Genomic DNA, 20,423 nt, shown 5'->3' on the forward strand with positions numbered 1-20,423 from the left:
TATCATAGTCTTCATTGTGGTCTTTTTCCTGGATGAAATTCTATGTTATATAATTGAGCTCCCCCAAATCAAACTATGAGAAAGGAAATTAGGGTATTGAGGCTGATGCTCTTTCTGTGATTTACAAGGAATACCATTTCTTAATAAGACATTGATTAGTGGTCACTGTGCAGAAAACATCATGTGTACTGAAGCATGTAATAAACTGTCAGGAAACAAATTGAACCAACAACTAACTTTTGGAAAATTACTCCTAAATTTATTTGATCTTTTCCATTAAAAATAGAGTTGGAAGGACTTATTTCTTAGTCTTTTATTCTTGGCTTGGATGCAGGTCAAATATAAGTAAAAATTGCAAATAAGAATGTAATATCTAGCATAGATATATGTTTTTCACCTGTGATATAGTAACCAGAAGTACCTTGCTATTCTCTTTCCAGTTTATTTTATTACAAAGGTGAAACCTTTTATTTTATTGGTCCTAAAAATAGGAAATAATACACCAATAATAAGAATAATTCTTATACCCCCAAAATAAGATTAACAGGGTATTCATAGTTAGGTCAACCTAAGTTACCATGCCAAGCATTTCAATATATTATGTCTTCAATCTTGGTTTCCATTTAATGTAGCAAATCAACATCAACTTCTCCGTTTAGAGTGCCAATAAAATCTTATCACGAATGGGTTAAATTCCTACACTATGGCCCTGACCCGGTAAGTCAGGTGGTTAGAGCTTCATTCCAATACACCAAGGTTGCAGGTATAATCTCCAGCCAGGGCACATACAAAAATCAACCAATGAATACATAAACAAATGGAACAACAAATCAGTCTCTCTCACTCTCTCTCTCCCCCCTTTATTCTCTCTCTAAAATAAATAAATGAATAAATAAATAAGTAAATTCCTACACTATGCTATATATACCTCATAATGTATAAGATGCAGCTTCTCCCTCAAAGATTTTCCAGTATAGTTAAAAATACAAAACTATCAAATGCCCTTTAGACCCATAGTTCTCTAGAAGTTTGAGAGAGGCTTGAGTGGATTAAAAGGTATCTGGAGCAGATACCTCAGCACCCATCATTTAGATAATACACATTCATGTAACACAGATATTTACCATGTGTTAATATCCAAGTCTAAAAATAAGAAAGCCCATTTTTGCTCATGGCTGTGTAATAAAACTAGAAATCAGCAAAAAGAAAATAACCTTCACTCATTTAGAAAAAACAAAAACAATTATACATAATTTATGGTTCAAAGAAGAAATCATAATAAAAGTAAGGAAACAGCCTTGGCTGATGTTGCTTAGTGTTTAGAGCATCAGCCTTAGAACCAAAGCATCATGGGTTCAATTCCCTACCAGGGGCACGTACCTGGGTTGCAGGTTCAATTCTGGCCTTCAGTTGGGGTGAGTGTGAGAGGGAACCAATCAATGTATCTCTCTCACATTGATGTTTCTCTCTCACTCACTCTCTCTCCCTCCTCCCTCCCTTCCACTTGCTCTAAAAATCAATGCTAAGTGAAATAAGCCAGTCAGTGAAAGGCAATTATCACATGATCTCACTCATATGTAGAATCTAATGAACAAAATAAACTGATGAACAAAATAGATCCAGAGACATAGAAGCATGGAACAGACTGATGAATCTTAGAGGGAAGGCAGGGGTGGTGGGGGAGATTAATCAAAGAACTTATATGCATATACGAATAACCCATGGACACAGACAATACTGTGGTGAAGGCCTGGGGGGAGGAGTGGATGCCAGGTGGAGAGGATCAATGGGAGGAAAAAGGGGGATCTCTACAATAGTTTCAACAATAAAGATAAATTTTAAAAAATAAAATATAAATAAATAAAAAATAAATGGACAAAATATCCTAGGATGAAGATTAACCAAAAAAAATAATAAAAAAAATAAAAATAAGGAAACATTTGTAACTGAACAATAATGAAAGCACTATATTTCAGTTTGGAGATGAAGCTAAAATGGCACATAAAAGAAAATGTATATTCTTAAAATCTTCTCTTCTAATTTAGGACATTAAGGACAAAACTTGTATTAGTAGCAAAAATAAGAAGGTGGAAAATGTAAAAGAGTCAACTCAAAGAACCAAAAAAAAGGAAATGATAAATATATAATAGACACAAGAAAAGAATTTAATCCAAAAATAGTAACAAAAAGAGTTAAAAACAAACAAGCAAACAAAAAAACCTAGTTCTCTGAAAAGTCTAGCAAAGCAGGCAAACTTCTGTCAAGATTCAAACTCTCTAGGGTAAGATTCATAATGGCAGATATTTGCATTTGTTGTTTTTGATGTTGTTGATTATTTTACTACTCTATCCTTAGAACCTACTACAGATCCTGGAACATCTTGTTTCTCAATTAATACTTGTATGAGAAATTGTGTTTGAGATGATGAGCTGCCATCTAAATGGATGGGTGACTGGATGCATGTATCATGTAAGCAAAATAGCACCAGCATAAAAAATAGGAATAAAAAAGAGAAAGAGCCCTGGCCAGTGTGGCTCAGTTGGTAGGAGTGTCATCCTGTACAGTGAAAAGGTCAAGGGTTTGATTCCTGGTCAGGGCACATACCTATATTGCAGGTTCAATCCCTGGCCCTGGTTGGGGTGCATGTGATCAGCAACCAATCCATGTTTCTCACATTGTTTCTCTCTCACATTCTTTCTTTCTCTCTCTCTCTCTCTTTCTCTCTCTCTCTCTCTGTGTCTTCCCCTCTGTCTAAAAATCAATGAAAAATGTTCTCAGGTAAGGATTTAAAAAAATAGAAAGGTTCAAAATTCGTTCACATCTATTCTAGCTATCAGCCTCTAAAAGTATCTGAATCTGTAATTTACTTTTCTCAATTAGAAATTACAGATGCATCAATGTGTTTATCTGCTTATATATCTTTTGCCACTAAAATTCATTAAGTAACCTTACCTGTTTTACTTCTGATGTATACCCAACACCTAAAGCTGTCCCTGAAACTTACCAGTGCTTAATGAATATTTGTTGGCTGATTGAATAGACACTGACATGAAATATATTTAAGACACCAAATTTGAAGAGAGACTTATAGGTCATGAGCACTAAGATATACATGTATATGGCTTTGGTGAAAAGTCCAGGGAGATTTATAGTTTTAGGAAGTATTAGAATAGAGGTGCTAGCTGAAGTTGTGAGGAAAAGGAATCATTAAAGAAAACAAAATATGTGTCTCTCAATTTTTACTGGTATATAATTTTCTACTTAAAAAGTAATACACACATAGAGATTCACCGAAGAACTTATAAGCATATATGCACAGCCCATGGACACAGACAATAGACAGAGGAAGAACTGCGGAGGGGTGGGTGATGGGGGGAGGGGGTAGAGGGGAGAAAATGGGGAACACCTGTAATCTTCTCAACAATAAAAAAAAAGTAATGAATCATTGTATAGAATTTGAAAAATAGAGAACTGTACAAAGAGGAAAACAACACATTTTAAAAACATATTTGAAAATGCCTGTGGTTCACTTAAAACTGTAGTTATAACAACAAGATATATCAATTGTCTGTTCTATGTAAGATTGTGTGTGGGTAGTTGGCAAATAATCGGGAGTTGTTATTAATCAAACAGGAAACATGGACCCTGTCCTTTTCAATTAAATTGAAAGGACAAAACAAACCCCATGAAATAATCAAGAATAATTCCAAAATACCACATAATTAATGGCATAGACACATAAAAATTAAAACTTGAATGTTGAACTGAGAGCCAAAGGTGTAAATCTGTGATCAGTGTGGGCTGAAGAAAGGAGTTAGGTTTCACAAAAGAGGTAAATTTTGGCTCAGCACATGACAGGATCTGAGGAGGTGGTAAGGGTGATATATTAGGATAAGGAAACAGTTAATAGGAGGGAAAGAATGTATGCTGTTTGAATGGGAGCAGTTGGAGTTTGAATGGGAGCCTCCTTTGCTTTGCAGTTTTACACAGACAGCTCTTGTATAATGCAATGGCCTGGGAGTGATAGGACCTGAAATGTAGTCTCATCTCTGTCACTAATTCAATGTCAGTTCTTAGAAAAATTACCTCAAGCTCTGTACCTTAGTAGGATTAAGGTTTCTTTTAGCTCTGGTATTAAAGGAAATATACAGAAAATCTGTCCTTTAAATCACCACTCATCCATTTTGCCTCCTTTGACTTTCATATAAAGAATGTCATTAATGGAGAATGTAGGCTGATTTGAGAGGCAGAACATTTATTTAGGCAAAACATTACTTTCCCCAACTATAATAATTTTTACGTACTTGAAAATATTTTAAACCTGAGGCAAAGCCAAAGGCAGATTTGCATAATGATTGATATAAAAGCCCGTCGCCTCCCATTTGGCTATTCAGCCTGCACCTAGAATTCCAGAAGGCTCTGAAACACAAATTTACATAATACAAAATTTTTCCTAAGAAGTACCAAATTGCATACTTAAGTACTTGTAACCAGGGATATATTCAATGTTTTATAAGTACTGTGTGATTTTCAGAATCTACAAGCAATTTGCCTCCTGTAGAGAAATCCTCCTCATTGACTACTATATACTCTTTCCAAAGGCAGACAAAACCCTGCAATTTTGTAGTCAGTGCCTTCTTTTTCTCTCGCCCTGACAGTTCTAATGGTTCCCCTTTCTACCTTCCTCTCTTCCTTTTTTCTTTCCTCCCTACCCTTTCCCTCCCTCCCTCCCTTCCTCTCTTTCTGTCTGCCTTTTTCCCTCTCCCTCTCTCCCTCTCTGTCTCTATTTTTATCCGAGTTCCTCTCATTTTTCTCATATAATGCAGCTTCATTCTCTCACCCCTCCAATTACACTTTAAGGTTAAATTTACCTTTGTAATCTCTACTGACAAAAGTTTTTCTGAGAATCTACATTCAGACAGGGAGTCTTTCTTGTCATCTTGAACTCAAGGAAAAGAACCAAAGGTGTGTTACGGTTGCATAATAAAAAGAATAATGAAAATTTATGTCAACGTGTCAGTGGAAAGACCATGAAAGTGAGACCACAAGGTACACTGTTTATTAGTATACCAGTTGAGTAAAAATGTGAAATCCATCAGCTAGAGGAGCGGAAAATGAGAAGTCTCGGTTAGTATTCAGAAGAGTGAGCTCTTTATTGAGTCAATTAATTCTTGCACTTCATCCTGGAAATGCAGCAGTTAGACTTTCCACAAGGCTTTTTATTCTACTCTGCAGACATAAAACACTTCTCCCTTATCCTGTTGTTTCAGAAATAACTTTGCTATTACTTAAATGTCATTGGTGAATACCTCTTGGACTATCATTCTCCTCTCTTCATATAATTCTTTCTTTCTTCCACACAGCCCCAAACATGAACCTTCAGTATATATATCAATCAAAATGTGGTTTTCTTTTTTTAATTTAGAGCTGCCTAGAGATGGTATTACAAATTACTATAATTTTTATGATCTCAAGAACAATAAGATTATTCAGGACTAAAGTAGAGGCATTCATTTTCTTATTTATCTTTAGTTTACTTCGATCAAAAGAATTGTCGAGTGTAAGGCTCAAGGAAAATGAAAATATAGTACTTATGATGTCCTATTACTTTCTCCAGTATCAATCATTTTTAGGGGTTGCAGGTCATAAAAAACAGCTAAAAACAACCAACAAAACAACAATGAATGCCCAACAAATCTCTAGGTAGTTGCGTGTTTTTCTTTCTTGAGATTTATCGACTCTAAATTCAATTTATCATCATTGGCTTCTATTGGGCTAAATGGGTAGTTCTGATGATTTAGGGCACTTGTTTGTCACCTAGTATAAAGCAAATACTTGTAGCACATTAATTCATAGATACATTTTGCTCATTTTCACATGTACCTGTGGGCTCTCTGTCCACAATTGGGGGGGAGCGGAATTATTTCTGCTCTGATGGTTTTGGACTATGGGCTTTAGGTTAGAATCAGAAAATGCCAAACACTTCTCCCTCCTTGCTGCCCCTTTTTTCTATACACAGAATCCTTTAATCAATAAATTTATTGAGTAGTTAGGCTCTGTGCTCAGAAGTGTAACTGACAAAGAATAAAAATCAAATGAAATGCCCAGATATACAGGAGTCCTAAGCAAAATCGCAAAGGTTGTTTTGAACTTCAGCTGCCTCACTTGGAACTGGTCCAAAAGATCTATAACATATAGTTACTATAATTACAAACTATCTATAGCCATTAGAGAAGTTAATGATTTCAATCATTTATAAAGAAAAAGTAATTACTATACCCCTACTATTGGAGAAGCTTTGTGTTAAACTCTTGGTATAAAATGCATTTGGCTCTACCAGTAAGGTATTCATAGGGCTATTATTTTCAATGTAATGAACAGTTTTAAGATCTACTCTCTTAGTAATTTTCAAATATGCAGTACAGAATTATTAACTACAGTCACCATGCTCTACATTACATCCCCATAACATTTTTTTTTTTTCACGACTGGTAGTCTGTATCATTTGAAACTCTTTGCTCATTTTGCACTCCCCTGGCCCCCTGCCTCTGACAACTACCATTCTGGTTTCTTATAAGCTAAACTCTAAGTATACAGTAATAAGACTTCCTCCACTTGTAATATATAAGGCCAAACTCATTTGGGCATAATCACTCTGTAGATGACAGAGAGAAACAGTTTTATCCCCAGAGAAATCAATTTGTCAAGCATTATTTTTATAAGGTATAACTAGAAAAAAGTAAATAATCCTTTTTTTCACTTTTTGTTTTTAGTACATTAAATTTACTCATAAAAACATTCTAGCCCAACCGGGCATGGCTCAGTGGTTGAGCGTTGACCTAGGATCCATGCAATCAGGGTTCGATTCCCTGTCAGGGCACATGCCTGGGTTGCGAGCTCAATCCCCAGTCAGGGGCATGCAGGAGGCAGCCGATCAGTGACTCTCTCATCATTGATGTTTCTACCTCTCTCTCTCCCCCTCCTTTCCTCTCTCTGAAATCAATAAAGATACATTAAAAAAAAAAATTCTAAAAAGTGCACAACTTTTCCTTTTTAACAAGTTACAATAAAGCACAAAACCCCCCAAAACAGAACACTTGACATTTACAATTCAAAATCAAATTATCAGAATATTAAATATTTACAAAACTATATTTTTCCTTTTTTGTGTTTTATCTTTATTGTTGAAAGTATTACAGATGTCCCCTTTTTTCCCGATTGACCTCCTCCATCCAGGACTGCCCCCAGCCTTCTATTTTAAAAAAATATTTACAAAGTTACATGCAATTTTGTAGAATTGACATAAAAGAATCACTCAAAAATGGGAGACTTTTGCTTCATTCCTAAAAAGAAAAAGAATATGTTCAGTAGAAGCTGTGAAGATTCTTAAGTATATAAAATCTTCAGTTTCAGTATCAAAGCCTATGTCTTTGTGCATATAAAAACTTATGCATGTGAAAGGCTTGTTGCAACACTCGATTGGGACTCCTCTTCTTCCATTAACAGTGTAGTGACATTGACCTTTGGCCTCAACCAGGTATTCATTTTTCACTGATACTAATTTAATTTTTTAATAGGTCTTATCCCCTTAAATCCATCCTCTACACTACCTACAAAACAATTTCTCTACAAATAAAAATCATATTACTTCATTTCCCTGTTTAAAAAAAAAAGTGTGGATTGCTAATATTATTCAGATTAGATTCTTAAAACAGCATTTAAATCCTTTAACCTACTGGTCCCAATCTACTTTTTTAAAAAAAATCTTATCTCCAACTAGAGCCCTCCCCACACTGCTAGTGGCTCCCATGGCTATAGCACATCCTATGAGGATATGAATAAACACTGTCCATTTGGGCTGATGGAAACAGGGATGTACCAAGTGAATCAAGAACTATGGTGATCCCCAATGTAATCACTGCACACTGAGGTTTGATTTCCTTAGAGAAAATACATGGAGGAGTCAGCAAGGAAAAATAAGTAAGATGCTGTGCCTGTGAGTTTGGGCCATGACAGAACCCAAAAGTGCCATCATTCATGGTATAATGTACCCATGAGACAATGACATGCTTAGCAAAGGGAAAAGAGTGGTTGTGGTGGTCATGGCCAGAGATGCAAAGTGAGAAACTGTGGTGGAAAGCTGGAGAGGTATAGAAAACAGACATCAGGTAGTGTGTAGTCCTCTCCCCAGGGGGTTAAGGAGTTGATAAATATGAAGTAGGTTCCTTCTAGGGATAGCAATAATCATTAATTTTAGTAATTTTCACCAGAAATCCCTTTAAGCATAGAAGTGAAAGGGTGTACACCTTAGCAGAGAGAAGAGAGTATACCAGAATCATAGGGTAAGCAATGAGTTCAGAAACAAAAGCAAAAAAAAATTAATAATGTAGTGTGTTCAATTTATATCTTAAAAGGTGGCTAATTCATGGGCATTGTTTGGACAGAGATCTTAGTAGCCAGGTGAAGTTGTTTCTGGCCTAGGGAGCAAAGTCATCTACAATGGCAATGTCTTGGCCTGAGAGCATATCTTCTGAGGCAATGTCATCTCCAGTGGTGAGCCTCTGGACTAGGACAATGTCATCTGGGATGTGGGACTCAGGTATACTTTTCAAATGGATAGCCACTTGGGTTGATGTGAGCCTCCAGATTGTAAACCAATGAAAGCATACAAACCAGTAGTAACAAAACCAACAGTCAACAAAATGGTGTGCAGCTGAATTTGACAGTGTTTTAATTGTTTGTTTTTGGTGGAAGTTTATGTTCAAATGGGTCCTGTATCAGATGAGCAACTTTCTGAACTGGAGGCAATCTGTGCTTAATGAATCCCAGGAGAGTATGTGTCCTCCATCTGACTCCAGCCCTTATAGGTTGGGGATAAGATTGATAATGTATAAGAACAGATTAAAGCCTGGGGCAAGATACAGAACTTTAGAGGTTTATTCTTTGGACTAGAATTAGAAAAGAAGTTGTTTGAAGACACTAATAAGTCTCTCAGTTAAACTGACTATTTGAGATTATTATGGACACGAATGTTCTGTTGAATGCCTTTTCCAAGAGCTCAGCATTATGTATTTTAAGAAGTGAAATGTGTGTCTTGTGTCTTGAGTACTACCAGCGATGTCTGTAGCTCTGAAGAGAGCAAATAGTATCCTTGCAAGGCCTTGCATTGTGGTTTTAGTACATGCAGAAACAGGTATGATTTTGATTTATATTTGGGGTATCTGTGAGGTAAGAGATCCTTAGCACTTTTTACCTTAAAGGGGACACTCTTTAGGTAATGGCCCAATAGTTAATAATACATGTGAATATGATGCCATTTGTTGACAAGGGTATTCTGTCTTAAGAAAACTGCCTGGAGTTTGGCCTTGTGTGTTGTTTTGAGTTCTGTCCTTTATTAGGACTTTCTAAGGGATGGAAAGTTGCAACATTCCACTAAACTCCATTCATATATGATAGTTAACAGTACCATTTGCACAGACTATGAACTCCCATTGCTGTTCACTCAGTTAATCCCAAGGGGCTGCCAGATAGCCAAGGGATCAGGTGGAGGGGTGACCTTCTCTCTTACCTTGGCATCTGGCAAGAGACTGAAGACAAGGGAAGCCACCCCCACCTGCAGGTAGAATATATCAGATGGCCAAGATTTGGTTCCAACCTGTCTTAACAGGCAGTGAAAGACAAATATCACATGATCTCGCTTATACGTGGAATCTAAAGAACTTAATAAACTGATGAACAGAATAGATTCAATGACAAGGAAGAACAGATCAGACTGACAAATGTCAGAGGGATGGAGGAGGACGGGTGGGTGGAGGGGGAGAGAGTAACCAAAGAATTTATATGCATATATGCACAACCCAAGGACACGGACAATGGTGGGGAGAGGGACTGGGGTGGAACGGGTCATTGGGGAGAAAAAGGGACATCTGTAATATTTTAAACAAAAATAAAAATTTTTTAAAAAATAATAAAATAAACTAATCACTAGCAAAAAAAAAAAAAAAAAAAAAAAAAAAAAAAAAAAAGGCCTTGTTAGCTGTGCTGTGCTGAGCTTGTGGCCTGCTGTTTTCATGACTCAAAGCATAATGGGTAGCTGGGTATGGGGGTCACAGTTTCAGAGTCTGTGAAGGCCTCTATTTCCAGAACAGCCCAGTAGGTAGTCATTCATTTGTTTTTTTAATATGTATAGTATGATGCCAAGGAAAAGGGGGCAATTTTTTGCATCAGAAGCACTGGGGCAACTAATGGCCATCATCGGTGGACCAGAGACTCCAGGAGGCATGAAAAGAGGTTGTTAAAACTTCTTTAGTGAAGGAGTTTCTGATGGCACTAGCAAGAGTACCTCTTGATTTTTGTAAGTAAATTTTTTTAAACTAATTTTGTGATTTTTATTGCTGGGCAACAACTTTATACTCCTAGGTATTACTAAACTGTGCACAATTAGAAACTCAGCATTGTAGAAAAACAGGCAGCAGAATTAAACAGAACAGACTTAAAGGAAAGATCAATCTTCATTATTTTGCCCATATTTCATTATATGCATACAGAAGCATGAATGCAATTTAAAATCTTTTGATGGCAACAAAATTACAATCACCCATCTATATGATTAACACCTTAATTCCAAACATTTGATCTGCAATGTGTACGTAAGCAGTTTCTCATCCCACAATCATTAAAATGTTTTTTTTTTTCCTGTTAGGAACCAGCAACTTATTTTTTTGTGTTTATTTTTCTCATGAGTAACTATTTCTTCTCTGGTAATTGGCTCATTTTTATCGTTTATCAAAAACTAAACTGTTGGGGAAGAAATTGTGATAGATTTAAAGTTTTCTTTTTAAGGAAAGATGAAATTCATTTTCACAAATTTACAAGTGTTGCTGCTTGTACAGAATTTATACTACTAACCAATCAGACTAGGAATCAAATGCAAGTCCCCCCTTCTTACTCAGGAATCAGCATTATTTAAGAATTATGGGTTTTTGTGTATTTTCTTAAATCAAGGCAACAGTCTGTTTCAACCAAATGATTTTGATTTGGAAGTTAGAAGACAACATAAACTATGTTGCACACAAACCCCAAGGCATCTCCTTTTCATTCCAGCCCATTTATGCAAAAGAGAGAAAGAGTTTCTCTCTAAAGAGCCACTAAAGAGAGGAAAGAAGTCAGTGAGAGTTGGTGTTCTGTAAGTAGGTGTCAGGCACACACAACGCACAGGCAGTTGCAGCAAGTCCACTCAGCAATAACAGATGAGGTAACCTATGCAGTCAGCAGTGGGCTTTACTCACTGGTAATGGTTAATCACCTTGTCTGTCTGGTCATTGATGCACAGCCAGCCATTCAGACCAATCTGGAAGACATCTGTAGTGTAATGACCACCCATCACACTGCTGCCATGATGGTAGAGTACTGCAAATAGTCTATAGGTTCTGTGGCATTTAAAATTATGTTTATATTTAAAAAATAAATAAATAAATAAAATAAAATAAAATAAAGTAAAATAAAATAAAATAAAATATAAAATAAAATAAAATAAAATAAAATAAAATAAAATAAAATAAAATAAAATAAAATAAAATAAAATAAAATAAAATAAAATAAAATAATGTTTAACTCCTGGATAAAGCAGTTCTCAACTAATTTCCAAGTCCACGGGGTATTCAATATTTTTTATAAGATCCTGACATCCACCAGTCTTCTCATAAGCAAATCATTTCAGGTGCTGCAGAGGGACAGGAGGAAGTTTTTCCACAGTCACTCTTCGACTGATCTCAAGCTCTTGTTTGGTTTTTATGGAATAACCTTGGAAAGGTTCTCTTGACACAAAGCTTTCCAGTGCATCCTAGACTGTACGTATCTTGTCAGACTGGATATCCAACTGCAACATGAAAAATGGCTGCAAAATGGCAGATTCCTTTGAACTCTGCTAATAAATCACAGGCCTGATGTGTCCACCAAAAATGCCAGTGATTGGAGTCTGAACAAAGTCCACCTGGCAAATGACTGAAGTCTTATTTCTGGGGCCCACTTGCCACCATTCATCCTCATTTCCGTTGCCTAGTTCTTCCTGCTGTTCCACATTCGCAGAGTGGCTTTTGGGTCCATTGGAAATAGCAAGTTTTTCATTACTGAGTGAGAGAAGTTTCTTTAGGTTCAGCATTTCCTCATGAAGTCCATTTGGAATGAAGCTTAAGTATTCCTCATCTTCTTTCAACCTTTTTCAGACAGGCTCGATTTGATGACTGTCAGGAGTCTAAAAAATACATGTGGGTTCAAAAGTAGCTCAAGAGTGATATCCTTCATAATTTTATCCCCAAGAGCTTGTCTGTGTTTTGGAAGTACCTGGCACGATAGCCAAACAAAGCTATCGTGGATGTTGAAATACAAGGTCTTTGCATTTTTTAATACAGAGGAATGAACTTCACCAGGTGATACATCAGAAGGCAAGCAATCAGTGCCTGCAGTGTAGCATTAATGTAGCACTAGCTTCCTTTATTGATCAGCCCACAGGGTTGCAATGATATTGCTTTATGTATTAGGGTTACATTCTCTAGTAATCCTGCAATCTTTATGGCTACAGGATCCTCTGAAACTTGAACAAGACCTTCTGTGACTTCAGCTTGCTCTTCAGAGACCAGGGTAATGTAGCAGGAGGAAATAGTTTCAACAGAAGCCATGGGAGAGAAGGAAGAGGGCTTAAAATCATAGAAAAGACTGGCCCACAATTTAGACTGACTGACAGGAGTGGTGCCCACCACAGAGGCTGGGGCATCAGTAGGATGGGAAGCGTTCTCAGATTTAGCTGGATCTGAGTCATGCCTTCCACTCAAGAGTTCAAGTATTTGTCCTTTAGCAACTCCAAGGTTTTGAGTAGCAGCAGTCCCAACATAATAGTGAGCCACAGCTGTCTGCAGGGAGGCAGGACTATTAAAAGTCAGGCCTCTGGCAGCCCTCAGGCTGCCCTGCAGTCCTAGCATTTCTATCCAGGGCTTTGGGGAAAGAACCACCAGGCACAGCATCACTGACGAAGTCTGTGGAGACCTGAGGACTGCTACAGTCCTGGGTGTCCCCAGCAAGGGTGTGTCTCCCATCAACTCTACATCCTCTGTGCCTATGCTGTTCAGGACTGCTGGATTGGCATGGCCATTAACCATGGATTCCATGGAAATATTACCATTGCTGCCATCTTTCAAGTAACTATAATATCCAGGTGAACATTTTTTCTTCTTTTACTCTTCATTTGTCCAAGACCACCAGAGACATCATCATTTTCCATAACTTCTACCTCCACGTTGTACCTGCCATCCAGAGCAAGGGCAGAGCTCGGGTACTGCTAGTCAATGGAGCTGTAGTTTGCTTCTTTATCTATGTCATCAGGGGTCTTTTTGGAAGTTGTGCAACTAAGAATAAATTCAGTGGCCTGAGAATTCAATGTGCTTGAAATACTGTGGTTGAAAGCCCTAGGCAAAGTGTCATTGGGTTCAATTCATTAACACCAAACTTGATTCTCTGATATTCTTGTCCATCAGGTAGTTCAACTGTAGCCTGTACGCCACACAGAACTGTTCCATTGTATGGAGGAAGCTCAACTGAAGAGCGAGGAGTCACAAAGAACTGATTGAATTCATCGGGGCTAAAATCTAAAAAAAACACAGGCCATGTCTGGAGGTTGTTTATATATAATTTTATATATAAATTGTTTATATATAATTTTATATATAAATTATATATAATTTTATATATAAATTATATATAATTTTATATATAAATTATATATATATATATAAAATTTTATTTTATTGTTGAAAGTATTACAGATGTCCCCCCCTCTTCTCCTCCAATGATCCCCTCCACCTGGCATTCACTCCCACCCCAAGTCTTCTCCACACTGTTGTCTGTGTCCATGGGTTATGCATATATGCATATAAGTTCTTTGATTAATCTCTCGCCCACTCCCCTGCCCCCACCTTCCCTCTGAGATTCATCAGACTGTTCCATGTTTCCATGTTTCTGGATCTATTTTGTTCATCAGTTTATTTCCTTCATTAGATTCCACATATGAGTGAGATCATCTGGTAATTGTCTTTCCCTGACTGGCCTATTTCACTTAGGATAATACTCTCCAGTTCCATCTGTCTCAAAGGATAAGGGTTTCTTCTTTTTTACAACTGCATAGTATTCCATGGTGTAAATATACCACAGCTTTTTTTTCCACTCATCTACTGATAGGCACTTGGGCTGTTTCCAGATCTTAGTTATTGAAAATTATGCTATGCACATAGGAGTGCATAAATTCTTTCTGATTGGTGTGTTGGGTTTCTTAGGATATATTCCTATAAGTGGGATCACTGGGTCAAAAGGAAGTTCCATATTTAATTTTTTGAGGAAACTCCATACTGTTTTCCATAGTGGTTGCACCAGTCTGCTTTCCCACAAGCAGTGTAGGAGGGTTCCCCTTTCTCCACACCCTCGCCAGCACATGTCATTTGTTGATTTGTTGATGGTAGCCACTCTGACTGGTGTGAAGTGATACCTCATTGTTCTTTTAATTTGCATCTCTCTGATGATTAGTGACTTAGAGCATTTTTTCATATGTCTCTTGGCCATCCGTATGTCCACTTTGCCCATTTTTTAATTGGATTGTGTTCTTTTTGTCAAGTTGTATGAGTTCCTTATCTATTTTGGACATTAACTCCTTATCAGATATACCATTGGCAAATATGTTCTTCCATACAGTGGGCTCCCTTCTCACTTTGTTGATGGTTTCTTTCACTCTGCAGAAGCTTTTTATTTTGATGTGATCCCATTTGTTTATTTTCTTGTTTCCTTTGCCCTAAGAGATGTATCAGCAAACATATTGCTACATGAGGTGTCTGAGATTTTACTGCCTATGTTTTCCTCTAGGATTTTTATGGTTTCATGACTTACATTTAAGTCTTTTATTCATTTTGAGTTTATTCTTGTGTATGGTGTGAGTTGGTGGTCTAGCTTCATTCTTTTGCATGTAGCTGTTCAATTTTCCCAACATCATTTATTGAAGAGACTGTCTTTACTTCATTGTATGTTCTTGCCTCCTTTGTCAAATATTAATTGATCCTAATGGCTTGGGTCAATTTCTAGGGTCTTTGTTCTATTCCATTAATCTGTATGTCTGTTCTTGTGGCAGTACCAGGCTGTTTTGATTACAGTGGCTTTGTAGTATAACTTGATATCTGGTATTGTGATTCCTCCAACTTTGTTCTTTCTCAAGATTGCCATGTGGGGTTATTTTTGGTTCCATATAAATTTTTGGAGTGTTTGTTCTAGATCTGTGAAATATGCCATTGGTATTTTAATAGGGGTTGCATTGAATTTATAGATTACTTTGGGCAGTATGGACATTTTAATGATATTAATTCTACCAATCTTTTCAATGAGTCCCTCTGTTTCCCTGCCTCCCCCACCGCTGCCATCTTCTCAACAGCACATACACTGTAAGTACAATTTTTAAATGAGGAAAATGTTGACAACCAGAACCCCAAAAGGACTAAAAAAGTTGGACTTATGTGTCATTAATATGTGAGTCAAATGTATCTCTTTGGAGGAGGATATTGTCAACGCAATGTCATGCTTGTGTTTCTGGAGAAAGATGGATATATTCATGATTGGGACTGCAAAGATTTTGTGTGATAGCCAAGCTATTGTCATACCCCATGGACATCCTGAAAAAGGTAGATTTTATCCCTTTGGAAGTAGAAGCAAATTGTAGCTGAAAGGCTTTTGAAATAATCACTGAATAGAATATATTATCCAATCTATAAAAACAAAATACCTGTTGTTGATTGAAGAGAATTAGTAATTTTAATAATATTGGGCATTAGATATTAAAGCCTTGGATGGAAACACAGCATTAAGTTTGTAGTAATCCACCATGAGGCATCCTTTATTTTTTTCCAGATTTAGGAATCAACAAGATTGTGCTCTCAGATGGAGAAGCAGTGGGAATAATCACTCCTTTATTAATTATGTTTTATATAATAAGTTTTAAACCTTGAAGCCTCTATTTTTAACTTACATTAGATCATATTAACTATTTTAACCAGAAGTCCATGAGATATTGTCTTATTATGCCAAAGACTTACTTTAATTTTAATTTATTTTTTATTATGTTTGAGCATCTATGCTCAATATGGAAGATTTTAAGACATTGGGCACTATGACTATGTGAAATTTAGGCAAGGCTACAGTTAAAGTAGCCATTTTCTTCTATTTTATTTTGTTACATTTAAAGATTATATGGGAAACAATATGTAAATTTAATGGGATCCCCAGGTATAAGTATAATTTGAGCCCCAGTATTAAATCCATGAAATTTTGCCAATTGTTGCATTTTATTAAATGTTAAAGTTGATTTAGAACCTAGATTGTAGAATTCACAAAAGCCAATCAGTGTGTCTTTTTCATCTTTTCTGTTATAAAAAGCCTTTAGTATATAAATTTTCTATATAAATTTTGAATTTCTAATGGATCAAATTATGGAACTTTTAAAAATTTTAGTTATATATTAGATATACATATATAATTTATTATACATTTATATTAAAATATAATATATATGTATAAATAATTTATTTAATTACTTTTCATTTTTCTCCCTGATGCTAGGGGATTATTTTTAAATCAATAAGTAATCTAGTGCTTGCATTATGTTTGCTAGATCAAGAATATTTTCAGTACATAAGATTTCAACTTCCTTCCCCCATCCTCTTTAGGCTAATAGCTGTCTAAAGCTACAGTGGTCCCCACCCCCCTTGCTTTTTTTTAGGTTTTTAGCCACTTGAAGCTGTTGTCTTCAGATTGTGTCTCTGACTTATTAGAGGAGAAAAAAGAAGGGGGAAGGGGCCAGTGCCTGTAGGCAACCTCTCCCTAAGATGGCCCCAGTCCCAAGTATAATTAGTCCTTTCCCTCACTTTCTTTTCTTAAGCAAAATCTTTAGAGTGGCTTATATCTCTAGATAAAGTTTTTTCCTCTCTTTGTTTACCTAACAAGCGCCTGGTGGTCATCAGTGGCCCCTGCTGTTCACTATGAGGAATGACCTCTCTCTAGGTTGTCCCAATCAACCTCAGAGAGTCTAGGGTCTATATATGGGACAGCAATAATAGCCTCAAATTGTTTGATATATATTTTTTAATTTTGTTATTTAATTTTAAGGAGGCAATTCTTAGCACATCAATAGGGAGCAGCTCTAAAAAATGCCCAAGCACATTCCAGGAAATTTGTAATCTCAAATGAGCAGAGAAACCTCCTCAGATGCCTTACAGGGAGAAGGATTCAAAGTGATCCTCCCCCTATGCCCCCCCTTTTTTTTTTACATTGTGTCACCAGTCTTTCTCCATAGATGGGATCTGCAATGATCCATGAGGTTAGGGGACAAAAAACAACAGCAGCAAGGGATGCAGCAGAGGAGGAGCTGCAGGTCCCTGGCAAATCAGTATTTACAATGAGCCATGGAGGACTGAAGGAGGGGGACCACCTGAAGTCAAGGAGGAGAGTGTATTATTTCTTTGTCCCAAGTGCTGTTCAGTGGTACATTGAATCGGGCTGACAGAGTCTCCCACATGTATTGCAGGCCACTGCCCCCCTGTTTTCCAGGCTAACACTCAGTGATATGCACCCAGCATGACTCTGTGATAGGGGAAGGAATTCCACTTCTATCCACAGGAGTCCTTCAAATCACAATCAGTCCAAAGTACACTGAAAAGCAGCCAATTCATATGGCTCAGTGACTCTGGATCCCAAGGAGCTACAGGATAATTATCCCCTTATCTCTGAAATCACGGCTGGGAAGTGATATTCTGAGGTGTGTTGGTATTGGTACAGGGTCTGCATGAACTTTGGGATGGAGAGTCTTAGCAGCACTCATAAGGGGCAACCCAAAGCAGTGCATAGCAGTGCACATGAACACCAGCAAGACAGAGAGCCTTTCCAAATGATGGAGCCAAATCAGGATAGCCAATTAGTGAGTCACCAGCAATTGAAGGGTATCTCTATAGGGTTTTCTATACATGACATAGATTATTCCATTCTGGTCATCAATAGTGTTTTAAGGAATAATGCTGTTACTTAAAATGTTGTTTTTTATGATTAGTCAGGTGCAGACACAGAATAACACCATGGAGAAGAGTATGAAAAGTGAAGATTTATTTATACTCACAGGTCCTAAAAGAGTGAGGCATGGCATGCCATGCAAGGGGTTCATATGGAAGGAGTTCCAAGCAAGTGGGGAGTCGAGAGAGAGAATGAGAACCAGTAAACACATGCCTTTGTTGGGGGTCAAGGTGGGAGTATACAAGCAAAGGCATGAGGGGATTTTATTGGTACATTTGAATGTAGTCACAGTCAGGGAAGAGCAAGAAAGGTAATGTGTGTCAAGGACCAGCCTTATCACACCAGTGCACCTCTCCATCTACATGAGGTGTTCTCAGACTGTGAGGATGTTGAGGTTATCAGGAAAATATGAAGTTTTTAAAATTTGCAATATATTCATATAAGTGGAATAGTGCACTATTTACACTTTTGTGCCTGGCTTATTTCACTTAGCATAATGTCCACCAGGTTTAATTTCTAGTTTCATTCCATTATGGTCAAGGAATGACTTTGTATAATTTTAATCTTTTAAAATGCATTGAGACCTATTTTGTGAACCCATATATGGTCTGCTTTGGAGAATGTTCTTTGGAGAATGTTTCCCACTTGAGAAAAGATGTTTATTCTGCATTGTTTGGTGGAATATTCTATATTTGTAAAGACTATTTGTAGTGCTGTTCAAGTCCTCTATTGCCTTATTGATAGTCTAATTATTTTGTCAATTATATAATGTCAGGTATTGAAACTGCCAACTCTTATTGTACAAGTATTTTTTCTCCCTTTAATTCTATCAGTTTTTGCTTCATATATTTTGGGGCTCTGTGGTTAGGTGTGTTTATGTTTATAATTGTTGTATCTTCTTAATGGATCAAATCTTTTATCAATATGTCATGTCATGCTTTGTCTCTGGTAACAATTTTTGGCATAGACTCTATTTTGTCTTATATTAGCACAGCCACCCCAACTATCTTTTGGTTAATACTGGCATGGAATATCTTTTTCTGTTTTCACTTTCAACCAATTTGTGTGTTTGGATCTAAAGTGAGTCCCTCAGGGACAGTGTATATATAGTTCGATCATGTTTTCTTTTATCTATTCTGCCAATCTCTGTGCCTTTTAACTGGATATTTTAATTCATTGCCATTTTGCTACTTGTTTTCTATATGTCATATCTGTTTTGTCTCTCAATTCCTCAATTACTGCCTTTTGTGATTAATTTTTTCCTGGTGGACCATTGAATTTACTGGTTATTTTTTTCTATATTTTAAATTTGTTCTTAGTAATTAATCAGGGAATTACAATGACCATCCCTACTTTATAACAATCATATCTGAATTAATATCAACTTACATTTAAATGTATATAAAGCCCTGCTTCACTGCAGCCCCATTTTTCCCTCCCTGTGTTGTTATTGTCAAAAATTAGTTCTTTATACAGCATATGCCTGTTAGATTATCTTTATGCACTTGCATTTAAATCATATAAAAATAGAGAACCACAAATTAAAAATGCTGGTATTTGTATTTGTTTATATATCTATTTTTAACTTTTTTATTTATTTCTTAATAAATAAATGAATGGTAGATAAAAAAGCTGTGGCACATTTACACCATGGAATACTAACTATGCAGCTGTAAAGAGGAAGGACCTTTTAGCCTTTGGCACAGCATGGTGGGAACTAGAAAGTATTATGCTAAGTGAAATAAGCCAGTCAGAGAAAGGCAAGTACCACATGACCTCACTTATATGTGGAATATAATAAACAAAATAAACTGATGAACAAAGTGGATCCAGAGACACAGAAGCATGGAACAAACTGAAGGATCGCAGAGGGAAGGCGGGGAGGGGAGTGTGGGTGGGGAAACATTAATCAAAGAACTTATATGTTTATAATCATAACTCATGGACACAGACATTGGTATGGGGAAGGCCTGGGGAAGGATGGACGTGGAGTGGAGGGGATCAGTGGGGAAAAAGGGTACATCTGTAATATTTTCAACAATAAAGATAAAGAAACATTAAAAAAAATAAAATAAAAAATAAAATAAATTTATTAAAAAAACAAATAAATAAATGAATGGTTTTGAGTTATTGTCTGGTGTATTTTCATTTTAGCCTGAAAGACTGCCTTCAGCATTGTGTGAAGAAAAGGTCTACTAGTGATGAACTCTCTCAGTTTTTGTTTATCTAGGAATTTCTTAATTTCTTCTTCATTTATAAGTATAGTTTTGCCAGGTATAGAACTCTTGGGTAAAAAAATAATTTCTTTCAGTGTTTTAATTATGTGACATCACTGC

General features: G+C 36.5%; 1 pseudogene; it reads right to left on the reverse strand.

Moving 5' to 3' along the window:
• Positions 1–7,337: 7,337 nt before the first annotated feature.
• The window catches only part of LOC107529328 (ubiquitin carboxyl-terminal hydrolase 10-like), a 35,747-nt pseudogene continuing 22,661 nt past the window's right edge, over positions 7,338–20,423 (reverse strand).

The sequence above is a fragment of the Miniopterus natalensis genome, chromosome X (assembly GCF_054644295.1).
Source record: "Miniopterus natalensis isolate mMinNat1 chromosome X, mMinNat1.hap1, whole genome shotgun sequence".
Classification (NCBI taxonomy): Eukaryota; Metazoa; Chordata; class Mammalia; order Chiroptera; family Miniopteridae; genus Miniopterus; species Miniopterus natalensis.